At 38.6% G+C, this 12,926-nt stretch overlaps 1 pseudogene; it reads right to left on the bottom strand.

The window, feature by feature from the left end:
- Window positions 1-8,179: 8,179 nt before the first annotated feature.
- On the bottom strand, window positions 8,180-9,033 carry LOC125343242 (annotated as a pseudogene).
- Between the last annotated feature and the right edge of the window lie 3,893 nt (window positions 9,034-12,926).

Below are 12,926 nucleotides of genomic sequence, written 5' to 3'. Positions count from 1 at the left end.
ACAAGCAAGGACAGAAGGAAGGATAGAAAGGATAGATAGAAAGACAGACAGACATTGCATTATCCTTAAGCAAGGAAAATTGATATCGAGTTTCTGACACCTTTATAAATTTATTTGCCTAGTATGTGTGAAAGTTCAGTCAGCTCCCTTCTCCCTTACCTCCTTTTACTTCTGAAAAAAGTATTTTTGATGCAGTGCCTTTGGAAATGATTTCAGCACATCTTAGAAATTTTTGTGTGTGTGAGAGAGAGGGTGATAAACAGAAAGAAACACAGAGGTGTAAAGAAGAGAAGGAAGGAAGGAACAAGAAAGAAGAGGGGATAGGAAGTGAGGTGAAAGGAAAATGGAAGAATGAGGAAGGGACGTGGAGAAGAGTGAAAAGGAGAGAAATTAAAAATGAGAGAGGAGAGGGGAAAGGTGGGAAGAAAGAGAGGGGAGGAGAAACATTCCTAGATGTTATCCCTCAACTGATCTAACTGAGCTCTGAGCTCTAACTACAAGTAAGCATGACATTTAGTTAAACAGATTCTAATCCCCACTCTCCCACTTATTAGCAGTGTGAATTTGGACAAGTTGCCTGACCTCTTTGAGGCTTAAATATCACATCAATGAAATGAGTCTCATGTGGGGACTGAAAATTAGGGGAGGTAATTTATGAGTATGACTGGCATATGTTAGGTACTTTGAGAGATAGTGACGGAATTTTTGTTTTCTCAACATTTCTTCCCTTCTGATTTAAGAAAAATTTGTGGCATGTCCTTTTCATACATATATCTATCGAAATGTCATTTTTCTTTAATCCAAGTTTGGTGGTCTGAATTATCAGCTGTTTAGTCTAGCTAAGAGTTTCATTCAACTGAAGTTCATACTCAAATTCTCTCTCTCTCTCTCTCTCTCTCTCTCTCTCTCTCTTTCTCTCTCTCTCCAAATCTAATAACTGGAAAGAATAGACATGAAATACCTAGCACCTGCTATGTTTTAGCAGTATTTTAAGTAATGACTCATTTATTTTTCACATCAACCTTACGAAATATATATTCTTCCAATTTGGATTGAAAGATGGAAAGAGCAAGGAAGAGAGAAGTGAAGCAAATTGCCCCAGGATACACACCAGCAGATGCTATCAGAGACAAGACCTGAACCAAGAGCCCGTGCTTGAAATGATTATACTAGATATTCATCAGTATATTATAATGACTCCAGAATTTAATCTAAAATGATGTGCCTAGATACTCATCAGTTGAACCTGGGATTGAAAAAGGCAAACTAAAATAACATAAAAAGAAAAGAAAAAATTCTAAAGAAAGAAAGCCAGTTGTCTCTTAGCATGAGGTAATCATGAAGCGTGGCCTTAGAGGCAGAATGGCATTTTTACATGGTTGCTCTTCTCCACTGTAGATTTTTCTTTGTCTCATTTTCATTAAGCCAAAAAAAGAGAAGGCTGGGTGAGATCCAAATAAGTAAATTGATATAGGAAACATGATTGCAGGAAATAATGGTTTTTGAACAAGTCCAAGTAACTTTTGAGACATTTTATCAAAATGAATCAAAACTGTATATCTACCAGGCCAAATAACAGATAACATTATTTGAATATTTAGTTTGTGACAGGCACCATGCCAGATCCATTCTTTAGATAGTCTTATCTAATCATTACAGCAACCTTTTAAAGAAAAATACTATTATTTTGCTTCTTTTGTAGACATGGAATTAATGCTGACAAGTAGTGGAACTAGAGACAGAATGAGCCTGTGGATGTAATTAACTAAATCAAGATGGAGAGTTTCATCATAGACAGATGCAAATACCTTGAATTCCTTGGTTGAAATTTCCAGGTTCATCCTGCTCTGTACAAATGAAACACCAAAGGCCAGACCAATGAGAAGACTTGTCCAAGCTCCTCAGATCTTTAATGACAGTGCCAGAATTAGAACTCTACTTTCCTATAACCCTACTCCTGCATCTTTCTAAGTAACAGCACTACTTTTTGCTTGAGATTATGATGTGATTACAGAATTCCCTGAGCATAATTTTTGAAAACTTCCTAGTTGTGTATTTTCTGCACCAAATTTGAAGGGCATGGGGAAGAAGAGTTTATAGAGTTAGAGAAATTTTGGAGATGGAACAAAAGGAGGTGGATATGGAGAGAAAGGTCCTAAAAATTGTCCTTAGTTGACTCCTAATGAACACTGGAATACTTTGTTCCAAAGACACAACTAAAAATAAGCTGAGGCAAATGCCCCAATGGAAAAACAACATTTCGTGCTAAACTATGATTTCAGTACGTCAATCAAGTCCAAATTTAGACAGTGATTCACTTTACAAATGAAGTTACATCCCCAAAATAATGTATGCATCCAATTTCAGCCTTTGGCCATATTCTTCACCACTCTTGTGGGCATATGTTTATTAAATTATAGCCCATGCCTTGTTCTGTGGTATTGTCTGTTTATCTTTCAGATCTGAAATAACATAATTACTTTAAAGCAAGTTTGAATGGCATATTATTACATTCCTTTTTTCTCCTTTTCTACTAACACAAAATATTCACATTTGCTAAATTTAAAAATCTTTATCTCTTTAAATTTTGAGTTTGTATCTCTGATACATACACAATAACATTAAAAGTTGTGTGTGTATGTAATTACACTGTCAAATGGGTCTGTCTTTCCTTTTAATCTTCCCCTGGCTTACAGGGCTTCAACAGAACAGTGCTGCAAGACTCTAATAAATCATCCGCATGGGTCTTGAATATTGTGCCATACAAGAGAAATTCGGAGGGCTACTCATTTCTTTAGGCAAAGCTATATAGACCGTTTGTATTTGTACCTGTGATTGTATGTTGCTAGAACTTGGACTTGATTGACTTTGGTAGTTAAGCTGGCTAACCCATTCCAAACAAGGGGCTGGTGGGCTATTTTATTGGTAAATTTCATTGCTCTGTGCTGGAGAAACTCAATGCAAGATTACTTAGACACAAGTCACAGTATTATCAACTAGGAAGAGTTCTTTAGGAGCCAGGTATATTATTATCATGAACTCTCACAGCCTCTCCACAAAGTACATTGTTGCAACTATGTTTATTAGATGAGAAAATTCTGGGAAAGCCTTTAAAGACTAAAAGGAGGTCAAACTCTTAAGTGGCAGAATGTGGAACTTAATTAACATGGGTTGGAAAATTAGGGAAGGTTGATTTAAATAATTTGTGTAATGCTAGCTCTGAAATTCTCTTACTTTAGAGAGTATGAGCCATACATAGCTTGTCCAAAGGCACTTTTCTTCTACTCTTGACAATTATATTTCTTGACATTTTTTTCTTTTGATATACTAGGAGTTGAACTTAGTGGCTTGTGGCTTGCTAGGTATGCATTCTACCACTTAAGCCATATATCCAGCCCTTTTTACTTTAATTATTTGGGGGAATAGGATAATGTGTTTATTTCTGATCATCCTGTTTAAAATACCTCCTATAGGTGGAATTACAAGCATGAGTCACTGCCTTTCTTAAAGAAAGGAAACTAACATTAGTTGAGCACGTACTTTTTGCCAGATTCTATATGGGCTTCTCTCACATATTGCTTTATTTAAATTTTTAAAAACACATTGTCATCTCTCTGAATCTACCTCTTACCATGACAAAAGAAAATTAAGATCTTTCTTTCACAGACAATCAGAACATAAGAGTTCCAGCTATATTTGTAACAGATCTTCAATCTACTTTGCATGTCAGTGTCTTCTATAAAATGGGGGAAATTGTTGCTGCCCATTTCTGTTTCAGCTCAAACATAGCTAAGAGAAAATAGAAGGGAACAGAACTGTATGTGCAAACAACTCTACTCCAATACAGTCACATTGTATAATTGTATGTTCTCGAAGACATGTGATCAGTAAAGAGAGAAGCCAGAATCAAAAATAAGAGGGCATGATAAACTATTGAGCATGGCCAATAGTTCTTCTGGCTAGTCTAGTCGACAGGAATCAATGGAAGTTTCAAACCCATCCAAATTATTTACTTTTCTCCAAGTGTGAGTGTCTCCCTAAGACAGGTATGGCTTCTAAGGGTTAGATTCATAGTCCTCTAATAAGATGGCCTATAAAGGAAAGCAATCTGGTTCTCCAAAAAAGAAGCCATCAGTCATTTTAAGGCAGAGTCAAAAGCTGACTGTGAAAAAAGATATATTCCTAAGGGCATTTTAAACAATAATGTGAATCCTCCCTTGCAAACCATCTGTGGTGAAGCATTATTATTGGGTTTTTTTCCAACACCTTTATACTCATATTTTTGTAAAGTAAAATAAAAAGTTAATTACTAGAAAATAACCACTTGTTTGGAGTACAGCCATGTCCTAGGGCTTTCTCACAACTTTAATACTTATCTCATTGCTAATGTGAAGCATGTTTGAGAGGTGGTACTGGCTCAGGAGCCATCTTTGATTAGCACAACTATTCAAAGAGGCTATTTAATTCCATTACAAATTCTAAACTTCCAAACCCTCTGAAAAACAGAACTCTACTTTCTACTTTCTACTCTTTGATTGCCTCCTGATTTCTTCACCTCTGATGTCCAATGCCCTTAGGCTTAGTCCTACATTGTTAACATACAACTTGGTGTTTTAGTAACCTTTCAGAGCATCCTGCATTTTTCGTCTTTCTTATCTCACTGCCTGTGGATTTACTTGTTGTATTTTATGTCATAGGGTGGTGGGCTGGATCTGCTCAGCAAATATTTTCGGAGATGCATGAATTTATGGCTTACTTTATTCAGCGAAATTTAAGTTAATATTGGTATCCTTGAGCCTGCTGTACATGGAATATCTATTTGGAAAGACATCAACATCATAATCTTCTCCACAATGTTGTTGAACTTAACAGCCATTCTATGTAGCCCTATCTTATCTTATATGGTTCTGAAATCATTAGGTCAGCATTTTTTTTCTTGCAAATTACATTACTACTGTTTTCAGCAGTATCTTCATTGTCTGGTATCATGATAATCACTATTCCTTCAATATCAATACTCAGTGCCTACTGAGAACAGACATGAGGCTCCATGGATGAATTTATAGCCCAGGAAACTTAGTCAGCTTTTTATTTCCATGTACTTTGTGTAACTCTTATGCTATCTCATACTCCTTGATGAAGAAAATTGTATTACTATTCAAGGAATTTTTCAAAATTTTTATACTACTCCTTCTTTGAAAGCCACATGGAAATTAACACATCAAAATTTCATGTGGTTATATATGACAACTTGAATACTTAAACCAGGAGATGATGCAGGAAAAAGTATTGACCATGAAATTCTTATGTCTAAAAATACTAATATCCATCAAACCAGCATTAAAAAAATATTGTTGGAAAAACCCTAATTGAGTTAACCTCAAAGGTTGAAAAGCTACAACTGTATCACAGTATTAAAGATTTACTCCTACCCAGGTTTTGGTAGCTCGTGTCTGTAATTCTAACTACTGGAGAGATTGGTGAGATGGCAGTTCAATGTCCTAGAAATCCTTCCTCAACAAAAAGCTGAATGAAGTCGTGCAAGCCTATTATCCTAGCTACTAGGAAGTCTAGCATAGGTGGAGAATGCCCTGGCCCAGGCTCAAGTAGGAAGCAAAACCCTACCTGAAAAATAGCCAGCAAAAATCTGGGCTGGTGGTATGGTTCAGCAGTAAGAGCTCCTGCTTAGGAAAAACAAGGTCCTGAGTTCAAATCCAGTACTGCCCAAAAAACCCATATTTTGTTTTGTTAGGTCATAATGATGTGTGTGTGTGTGTGTGTGTGTGTGTGTGTGTGTGTGTGTTTAAGCAGTCCTGTTATTTAGAAAACAATGATGAAATATTTGTAGGTGGAATGGCAAAGATCTGAGAATTAAAAAAAAAATATTCTTGGGGCTGGGAATATGGCCCAGTGGCAAGAGTGCTTGACTCGTATACATGAAGCCCTGGGTTCAATTCCCCAGCACCACATATATAGAAAACGGCCAGAAGTGGCACTGTGGCTCAAGTGGCAGAGTGCTAGCCTTGAGCAAAAAGAAGCCAGGGACAGTGCTCAGGCCCTGAGTCCAAGGCCCAGGACTGGCCAAAAAAAAAAAAAAAAAAAATTCTAGGGGAGAACAAAGAAGGTGAACATGGTGGCTTATATCTACAATCTCAGCAGTCAGGAAGTAAAAGCAGAAGTTCTAGGGTACAAGGCCAACCAGAGCTCACCAGTGAGACACTGAAGCATTTTAGTGCTGAGCACATATCTCAGTCATGTATCATTCGCCTGCCATGGCCCTGCTGTCTATCCAACGCTCTTGAGACAGTTTTAAAATTGGTAATATTCTCATAATTAACATAGTAGATGCATATCCTAAGTATCTTTTGTATGTTTTAAAATACTGTGTTGCAAACAGCAATACACTCATCTTGACTTTTAAATTGTACTCCATCAATTTAAGTTGTGTTAATAGTACAATAAGTACTTTAAAGATTATTTTAAATTTTGTCTTTAAAATTCACTCTAAGTTAAGGTAAATGTCAAATGCTGGCTTCTCTCTCCCCCGCAAATAAGGCAGAGAATAGTTTATAAATCCTCAAAAGCCACTTCAAGGCACCATGAATAGAGAAAGGTGAACTGATTGGCATCTACCTGTGCACTACAATCCAAGAAATTTCATTTTTACCATTTTAGTTGAATGGAAGTCTGTTTAATTATGTAATAAGATTTCTACTGTGTAAAGACCTAAATATATATATATATATATATTAATACACAGCATGTTACACCGCAAGCCACTTAGCCAGTTATATGTGGTCTACTAGACTAAATTTGGTGAAGACCACCATTGTTTCAGTTTACCTAGAATTTCAGAGTTGATAAACTGATTTCTCCAGCCCTGTTCTCTTTCTGACAGGCAACTTTATTATCTGGAGTCTATCATCAAGATTCTTCCTTGTGGCTGGCATGTTTCATGTTTCTTGGTGTGATTCTCTACTCCAGATAATCATTTGTGGAAGCTCTAGGCCACTGTTCAAAATCCAGGAGTCAACCTGGATAACTCTAGTATGCAAGCCTGTCTTTCTCAAAAATATATTCGGAGGATTAATTCTTGCCTTGGTCTCCACTGATACCTTTGAAGAGCACAGAACCCCATTTAGAGAGGACTTGAGAGGACCTCAAAAAACTACAGCAAACACTGTCCAAAGAAAATGTCCTGTTGCCTGACTTACAGAACTACAACCCCTCTGGATTTTTTCTTTAGCATTTTCAAATAAAAATAATGAAAAAAAAAAAAAACACCTTAGAGAATACCCCAAGAGTTCATCTATATGAAGTGTGGGACGGAAGCCAGTAGGAGCTCTTTGTGTTGCACCCTGAGATCCAGCACCTTATTGTACAAGATACTGACCACAGAGCTGGAGTCATCTGAGCTGTGCCACTACCTGACCTTGAGACAGTTACCAAATTCCTTCATATCCCAGTTTCCTCATCTCTCCTGGGCTTGGGAATAATGTCATGTGTCACATAGAATTATTTTATCCCAACTCAGTGTTTCCCCAGCAATGCTATAACATGAGAAGATGAGTGAAATAGGCAACTTACATGAAGCCTGTCCTGATACAAATTAGTGACTGGACTGCTTTTGTTCTGATTGTTGACATTATTCTTTTCTGTGGTGTTAGTATTGTGAAGATGTGCACCTCTGTTCCCTAACTGGTTTCTTAGTACAGCATCTGGGACAATCAAATTTCCCCATTATGATTCGCTTTCTAGAAGATGTGAGTATAATAACCTTGACTCCAGGCACACTTAGGAACTAGCAAAGCAAACTCTGGCTTAGGTGGTGACCACTTGGCAGGCCCAGCCTCATGAAGTCCTCTCATACCTCTTTCCATTGACGTCAAACCAGTGAATATCAGGAGGCACTATGGGTACCAGACACTGGACCCACATTTATTTAGCAGCCAGCTTTCACAGTGATTCCATGTTTAAATTACTTTTAAGAAAAGTAATATCAACCCTCTAGAATATTTCTGGCACCATTAATCAAATCTAATTAGTCTGGCACCATTTTCTGAAAGCTGTGGCCACTGGGGCATACTTCCAAATGCCACAGTAGGAGTGCCATTCATTTGCCAGAAAATGGACCACAATCTTTCCAGAAACAATATCTGATCTATACAACTGGTTCTTCTTTTTTTTTTTTTTTCAGGCTTGATTCACTTTATTGTTCTTGTATAAAAATCCTATGTTGTAGCCACAGCTGGAGCCTGGGTCCTCTGCACGGAGACTCTGGTGTGGGTTTTCACAAGATGGTCAGTGAATTCCTGATAAGGAGATTTGGTGAACACGGTCTTTTTCCAGATCAGGGGTCAGGTAACTGTAGATCTTGGAGATGGCATCAAAAGTGGCCTTGGCAAAGTTGCCCAAAGTAGCAGTACAGCCCCTGGCTGAGGTGTAGCAGTCATCAATACCAGCCATCATCAACAGCTTCTTGGGGACAGGAGCTGAAACAATCCCAGTGCCTCTGGGGGCGGGGATGAGGCGCACCAGCACAGATCCACAGCGTCCTGTCATCTTGCACGGGATGGTGTGAGGCTTGCCAATCTTGTTCCCCCAGTAGCCTCTCCGCACAGGGACAATGGAGAGCTTTGCCAGGATGATGGCTCCTCCTATGGCAGTGGCAACCTCCTTGGAGCACTTAACACCCAAACCCACATGGCCAATGTAGTCGCTAATGGCTACAAATGCCTTGAACCTGGTGCGCTGGCCAGCTCGAGTCTGCTTCTGCACGGGCAAGATCTTCAACACCTCATCCTTGAGGGACGCCCCCAGGAAAAAGTCAATAATCTCAGACTCCTTGATGGGCAGGGAGGAAAAGATAGATTTCCTCCAAAGACTTGATCTTCATGTCCTTAACCAGAGCACGGCGGCACGACCCTGGCCTCTACCACGGCTGCAACCTTGACCCCAAAGGCCGCTACCGAAGCCTCCTTGGAAGCCGCCAAGGCCTCCTGGCCCTCCCGCTGCACCTGCGTCATCCGCCATTTGGTGTTTTCCCGAGAAGAACTGGTTATTCTTATAGAGAAGCAGTTACTACTTTCAGCTCTTCACTTTGCTGCTCTGCCACTTCCTCCTCCCTTACTTCCTCATTTCTGATACATATTTTTACCATAGGCAAAATATGTCCCAACTAGAGTGAAGTTACCTCTATTGATAAATTTTGAATTTACTAAATTGGTTCTCTCTTCTGCAAATGAACGTAAATCTTTACACAGAGGCTTCATTTTGCTTTCCTCATATGTGAACAAAGAAGTTGCCTGGGGAAGCAGAGTTTAAGTACTTCAGAAGGAAGCTCTCTTAACAAAGATTCTCAAAGTATAGGCAAGCAAATCAAAGAAAATTATCAACCTCAAAACGCCCTCCCAGCCCAGTGACATGCCAAAGGAGCTGCTCAGAAGAAAAGAATGGGCCTTCCAATAGCGCATAGCCAGGGATAGAGGAGAAAGAAAAGAAGATAGTATCTGATTTATAAATATTTATAAAAAAATCATTAGTCTGGCTGGAACATACAGTTCTTTCCTGAGTTCACTGCTGGGAAACAATAATAAAAAGCATAGAATTATTCAAATAGAGGAGAAAGGAAATTTAATTCGTTTTTTAAAAACAAATCTACTGGCATTTTTAATACTATATAGTGACTAAGGGTTGAGTAAATGAGCTCCATGTAAGTCTGTGCTCCACTTGGTGGAGAAAACCAGCTCAATTACACGTTTTAGACCCACAAATTGGCCTCTGGTCTCATCTGGGCCATCCTGGCCATCTGAATCCCATGAATATTGGTCATTGGCCAGTGTCTTCCTCACTCCTGCACTGGGCAGCAGATGATTCTTGACCCCTCCCATCTGAGCTCACATCTGGACAAAATGGCTCCTGTTTAAGAGGCACAGCTTAGGTCTTTCTTTTTGAACCAAGATAACTTTGTATTGCTTTCTGCACAGAATTTGTCTCGCTTGCATTTGTGCTGGTCTGGGCTTACCAATGAAGGGAAGCAGTAGTCCATGGCAGAGATTCACAACCACTGGGCCCCAGAACACTGTACATGCCAAAAGCAAGCTGCAACAGAGCCAGGAGATACAAAGGGCCGTAAATCTTCATAGTTTTAGAAATTGTGCAGCCCTTTTTACAGCCACCATTTGAAATGTTACAATGATTGAAGTGATTTGAATGACTCCCTGTAAAACCTTCCTGAATTCCTGTTAGTTAAGGCCCTAAAACACCTCTCCTCTGCTATTTAGCACCACTTGTTTGGGAAGGGTTTTGGTCCATGATGACAAATCAACTCAAGTTTCTCATCACATATTTTGAAATAATTTTATTTGAAAATTATATGCAAATTTAAAGTGACATCTTCCTTACATTTAAAACAAAATATTTATATTGTAACTACATAATACATTTTTCAACAAGTTTCTATTCAAACCCAAGGCCAGCTTTTCCCCCATTTATTCCATGGTTCAGTACAAATAGCATCAGTTTCTGTGTACACCTTGACAAGAATAATATGTAATTCCAGTTCTGTCTCCACACCTGTCCTGGGTGTTTCATGTGTATTAACTCTCTTAAAAAATAGGGCAAATCTAGGACTGGGAATAAGGCCTAGTAGCAAAAGTGTTTGCCTCGTATACATGAAGCCCTGGGTTCGATTAGCACCACATATATAGAAAACGGCCAGAAGTGGCGCTGTGGTTCAAGTGGCAGAGTGCTAGCCTTGAGCAAGAAGAAGCCAGGGACAGTGCTCACGCCCTGAGTTCAAGGCCCAGGACTGGCCAAAAAAAAAAAATAGAGCAAATCTATAAAATGAGGATTATTATTATAACATCTTATATACAGGAAAATGCACAGAGGTGTTAAATAACTTGCCCAGGCCATAGAGCCAGGAAGTAGTAAAGAAAATGCTGGATCTTCTTACCCTTCTTCTCGGGAAGCTAATTGAAATGGCTTCTAGTTCTACTTCTCAGTGGTTCTCTAATCATATTATGGTACAGATTCACCAAGGTAGTGGTCTAGCTTTAGAAAAGCAAATTAGCTTCTTCATTCTTGCAAGTATTTCCAAAGGGAAATTAAAGGTGTAATTTTTCTGAATCAATCCGCTGATTGCCAAGACAGTGTAAATAAAAGGCTGCTTTTCTCAGGAAAAATCGTTCACCCCTTCCAATCCCCTACTCCATTGGGGTTTTGAGAGAGCCCAAACGAATTTTCCTTGATTTTTATCTATGTCTTCAGTTCTAAAGTAGGGAGTGAGATGATAAATATGATCTCCTTAGAGAAAAGAAGTAAGTATAGAAACTACATGGAAAATTTGAAGCCATACATATTTGGGGCAAATCAACCTAATCATCACAGTACTACTTCTACATTGCCACTTATTTAAAAAAAAACAGTATTTATTAATTACAACTTAGCATGATGATCATGGCCTGCCCATACCAGACAAACTTCACCAATGCTAGAGCTAAGAAAGTCCCATCCTCTAGGTAAACATTCTCCCCTCACTATGGAAAGGGTCCAGAAACAATTTCTCCCACCTTCTCCAAAATAAACTGATTTAGAAATATCCAAAGTGACTGACTACATTAATATAGAATCTTATTCAGCATTTTATTTCTCAAGTTCACATCCTGGTGTCTCCTGACCTTAGATTTCATGCCTGCATTTGCTAAGATGGATGTCTGTTATTTTATATCTCTTAATTCTAATACATAATGACTCCTATTTTTAAGTCCTTTACACTATCACAGGAAGATTGTTTCTTATGTTTCAGGCATCCATCTGTCTCTGAGTGGGCCAGCAACTTTCTATCACTTGAGTAGCCTAGAGGAAAAGGACCTTGAACATCCTCTCATCTATTTTAATTCCAACCTTTTGGGGATGGGCGAGAGTAGAATGTTCTAAAAGTGTGTTGCCCAATAATGCATCTATTAGTTACATGTGGCTAAATTTAAATTAATTAAAATGCAATAAACTGCAAAAGTCAATTATTCAGTTATATTGACTGTATTTCAATTGCTGTATGGTTACATGTGACTAATGACTTCTGGGCAAATAGGAAATATTTCCATCATCACCAAAAGTTCTGCTGAGCAGAATTACTCTAAAGCAAAGAACTTAGGCAAGAATGGCTGCTCTGGGCCACACCTAGAGTGGGATTATTCATGGGACACCCTGTTGGCTTGTAGAACAGATATTTTCTGCTAGCTAAACTCTACTGAAAATGGCCTCCAGGGAACTCCAGAATTTGGATTTTGCTATTTGGTAAACTAATTTTTGCCATTCAGAAATTTTATAATTTAAACCAAATTCCCTGAGTACAAGAAGGAAGAGAGATAATATTGTAGATGGTGATAACCCTTGAAAGTATTGAATTTATTATTCTGGCATAATAATACATAACACAAAACTTGACATTTTAAGTATGCAAGGCTGTGATATTAAATATATCCAAAAAGCTGTGGAACCATTACCACTTTTTCCTTCAAGAAACTCTTCAAGTTGTCAGTGGGAATTTAATCCTAGCTACTTGGGAGCCTTAGATCAGGAAGGTCATGGTTTGGGGTCGGTCCAGGCATCAAAAAGTTTAGGAGACCCCTTCTCAACCAAGTAGCTCAGTGCAGTAACTTATGTTATTCTGTTGGATCAGCAGTTCAGAATAGATGGCTTGAGTGTGAATTGTTGCAAAAGCATCTGGCATCTGTTGTTTGGCTGTTGCATGGGCAAGATGGTCCATTGGTCCAGTCTGGACTTGGACACTGGTGATATCTTGAGTGGACTGATCTGATTGCTTTGCTGTAGTATGAAAATGTTGGAAACTTTATTATGTGTTGAAGACAACCTTCCTGTGTGTTACTGCTGCTAGTTGTCCTTACTCTACCCCTGCGGTG

The sequence above is a fragment of the Perognathus longimembris genome, chromosome 2 (genome assembly GCF_023159225.1).
Source record: "Perognathus longimembris pacificus isolate PPM17 chromosome 2, ASM2315922v1, whole genome shotgun sequence".
Lineage (NCBI taxonomy): Eukaryota > Metazoa > Chordata > Mammalia > Rodentia > Heteromyidae > Perognathus > Perognathus longimembris.
This window is presented reverse-complemented; position numbering and strand designations above follow the sequence as displayed.